General features: G+C 38.2%; 1 protein-coding gene across 2 annotated transcripts in view; it reads right to left on the bottom strand.

Moving 5' to 3' along the window:
* LOC109881198 (CTD small phosphatase-like protein 2-A) overlaps positions 1-4,071 on the bottom strand; it is a 24,908-nt gene extending 20,837 nt beyond the window's left edge. For both annotated transcript variants that reach the window (XM_031801576.1, XM_031801577.1), the window contains exon 1: positions 3,886-4,071. The gene's annotated coding sequence lies outside the window, so the exon portion shown is untranslated. The remainder of the gene's footprint in view (positions 1-3,885) is intronic.

Below are 4,071 nucleotides of genomic sequence, written 5' to 3'. Positions count from 1 at the left end.
TATTCTAAAGTGAATTAAATAAAAACAATTCCTCAGCAAACACACAATATTATATTAATATATATATATATATAATATTGATGAAGCGAAAACCGCTTTTTAGAAACTCTAGCAAATGTATAAAAAATATATTTTTAAACAGAATACCTTATTTACATAAATATTCAGACCCTTTGCTATGATACTCGAAATTGAGCTCAGGTGCATCCTGTTTCTATTGATCATCCTTGAGATGTTTCTACAACTTGATTTGGAAAGGCACACACCTGTCTATATAAAAAGGTCCCACAGTTAACAGTGCATGTCAGAGCAAAAACCAAGCCACGAGGTTGAAAGAATTATCTGTAGAGCTCCGAGACAGGATTGTGTCGAGGCAGGGACTGGGAGACAAGCAAGGATCGAGGGAAAGATTAACGGAGCAAAGTACAGAGAGATCCTTTATGAAGTCCTGAGCGCTCTGGAGCAGGTTCTCAGACTGGGGCGAAGGTTCACCTTCCAACAGGACAATGACCCTAAGCACACAGCCAAGACAACGCAGGAGAGGCTTCGTGACAAGTCTCGGAATGTCCTTGAGTGGCCCACCCAGAGCCCGGACTAGAACCCGGTCAAACATCGCTGGAGAGACCTGGGAGAAACTCCCCAAATACTGGTGTGCCAAGCTTGTAGGGTCATATCCAAGAAGACTTGATGCTGTATTTGCTGCCAAAGGCGCATCAACAAAGTACAGAGTAAAGGTTCTGAATATTTATGGAAATGTCATATTTCACAGGAAACCAGTGAGGTGCAACGTAGCTCTGAGCTTCACAGCCACAATTTATTTTTTTCATAATATTTATTTTAAAATCTATAGCCCTAACAATACTTTACATTTATATACCAAAAAGTATTATATCTACAAATGAGTAGAGAGGTGCTTGTTGCAACCTGATTGGCTGAAAGCAATAAACAACATCCGAGATTAGCATTTAGCCACTTGCATGGTGGTGGAAAATGGTGTTTCATAAGGAACGTAAACATTTTCCCCACCTTATCGACATTACTGTTTGTACCATGTTTTGTGCTGCTACCATGTTGTGTTGCTGTCTTTGGTCTCTCGTCGTGATGCGTGTTTTGTCCTGATCATTTATATGGAAAATGTAATCCCTGCCGCCATCCCCGGCAGGAGGCCTTCTGCTAGGTCTTCATTGTAAATACGATTTTGTTCTTAATAACAGACTTGCCTAGTTAAATAAAAGGTCAAGTTGAGGAGGAAATCGAAGACTATGCAGCCTGATGGAGAATGTTTTTGGTAGTGGTCGACCGATTAATCGGAATGGACGATTAATTAGGGCCGATTTCAAGTTTTCATAACAATCGGTAATCTGCATTTTTGGATGCCGATTATATTGCAATCCGCAAGGAGCCAAGGTAAGTTGCTAGCTAGCTATTAAGCTTAACTTATAAAAAACAATCAATCTTAAGATAACTACACATGGTTGATGATATTACTAGTTTAACTAGCTTGTCCTGCGTTAGATGTAATCAATGCGTTGCCTCAAATTGTGTTGTCACTTCTCTTGCGTTCAGTGTAAGAAGAGTCAGGGTATATGCAGAAGTTTGGGTCCTCTGGCTCGTTGCAAACGGTGTGAAGACCATTTCTTCCTAACAAAGACCATAATTAGTTTGCCAGAATTTTACATAATTATGACATAACATTGAAGGTTGTACAATGTAACAGCAATATTTAGACTTAGGGTCGCCACCCGTTAGATAAAATACGGAACGGTTCTGTATTTCACTGAAAGAATAAACGTTTTGTTTTCAAAATGATCGTTTCTGGATTTGACCATATTAATGACCAAAGGCTCGTATTTCTGTGTGTTTATTATATTATAATGAAGTCTATGATTTGATAGAGCAGTCTGAGTGGGCGGTGGTAGGCAGCAGCAGGCTCGTAAGCATTCATTCAAACAGCACTTTCCTCCGTTTGCCAGCAGCTTTTCGCAATGCTTGAAGCACAGCGCTGTTTATGGACTTCAAACCTATCAACTCCCGAGATTAGGCTGGCAATACTATAGTGCCTATAAGAACAACCAATAGTCAAAGGTCTATGAAATACAAATTGTATAGAGAAATAGTCCCATAATTCCTATAATAACTACAACTTAAAACTTCTTAAAAGGGAAAATTGAATACTCATGTTAAAAGGAACCACCAGCTTTCATATGTTCTGAGCAAGGAACTCAAACATTAGCTTTTTTACATGGCACATATTGCACTTTTACTTTCTTCTCCAACACTGTTTTTGCATTATTTAAACCAAACTGAACATGTTTCATTATTTATTTGAGACTAAATATATTTTATTATATTAAAGTTAAAATAAGTGTTCATTCAGTATTGTTGTAATTGTCATTACAAATATATATAAAAAAATTGTCCAATTAATCGGTATCTGCTTTTTTTGGTCCTCCAATAATCGGTATTGAAAAATCATAAATCAGTCGACCTCTAGTTTTTGGTATGAACCGGTCAATGAGGGATACGAATTTATCTAATGTGCCGGCTTCATAGACGGTAAGAAGATACGACTCAATATCGCCACCTGTTGGCCCCTTGGGCTACATCACTGGCGGCTGTTGCCCTCTGTGTGAAGGCATGAGCTGCTTTGACTCGACGCCTACTTCTAGAACTTCTCTTAAAAAACGTTTTTTTAACCCGAAATTGGTTTATCTTAACTTTATGCCTAATCTTAAATTAAGACAAAAGCAAATGTTTATTTTCATAAATATTTGTCCAGTTATAACCAATAGAGTTTGTGGCTGTGGTAACTAGTAAAAACCGATGTGTAGAACAACTTCCATTATGTTACATGTGAAACTCATTCAACCGAGTGCCGCTCCTCTCTCGTAATTGATTGATGAATTAAGTTAAGGTTACTACATAGCCAGGTACTTCCCTCACCTGGTTGTCTAGGGCAACCTGTGGGATCAGTTTGACACCCATTTACATTATGTGGACACTGAAAAATATGAATTGCTATTATGATCAGATTTTAAAATTCAGCTCGTTAATAGATTATAGATAACTACTCATCGTGTACACAAAAAAACTATAGTGGGATCTAATATACTACAGTGCCTATGGAGTTATGATCCATTTTATGAACAGTAGCAACTGGGAAAAGTGGGCTGTGTTTCTCTACCTAGCTGCTATTAGTCGAAGAGGCCTCACTAGCTACCTAACTTGGTAAGAATACAAAAGATAATTCCCTGACACACGACAGAAATAAAAACACATTTGACGTTAACCAGCCAAATATTTATTTTTTTAATCTAACATTTGCTACTAAGTAAGTACAAGACAGTAAACAACACAGAAGCATGAACCTTGTATTAGCTAGCTAGTTGTGTTATGTAACAGCTAGCTAGCTAACTAATGATTTAATTACGTTCGTTATAAACGATCTAGTTAGTTGTTCACGACATTACTAGACAGTTCATATTTCTATTGGCTAACTATGTACTAAGATAATAACAAAAGTAGCAGAGAATAGCTGTTATTAACAACGTTACGTTACAGAGCTAGTTAGCTAAAGTTAGCCAGCTAGCTAGCCATGTTGATTTCCCGATTTCCACTAAAAACAAGGAACATTGGGGGGAAAAGACCGTTAACCTATTAAATTTAAAAAACTAAATGGCTAAACAACTATTATTGCAAAAAAAGCAATATCGCTAGATAGTTCCTTTGAAAACCAGTTAGCTGACTAATAACTAACATTAGCAACACCAAGTTGGCCATCTAGCTAACATTAGCTAGCTAGCTCACAGCTAACTGGTGATACGGCAGTCGTTTTAAAATCAAAAACATATTGACACAAACCATAACCAATTAACGTTTACTTACCAAATGGTCCAAGAAACTCGTAACTAAAGTCGGCCGCTCGCCCTGTCCGCTGGTAGCCCGCAACTGTGCGGCCACCGAGAGAGCCGTGTGGCTGTCCGTTGTGTTTAGGACCACATACCACCGACGGGCTCTGTGGACGCCATTTCTCGCCTCATCATAAACAGTGGACGCATTCGATTGAACTAC

This window comes from Oncorhynchus kisutch, linkage group LG22 (genome assembly GCF_002021735.2).
Source record: "Oncorhynchus kisutch isolate 150728-3 linkage group LG22, Okis_V2, whole genome shotgun sequence".
Lineage (NCBI taxonomy): Eukaryota > Metazoa > Chordata > Actinopteri > Salmoniformes > Salmonidae > Oncorhynchus > Oncorhynchus kisutch.
Note: the sequence above shows the minus strand (reverse complement) of the source record. Positions and strands in the feature narration are given on the sequence as shown.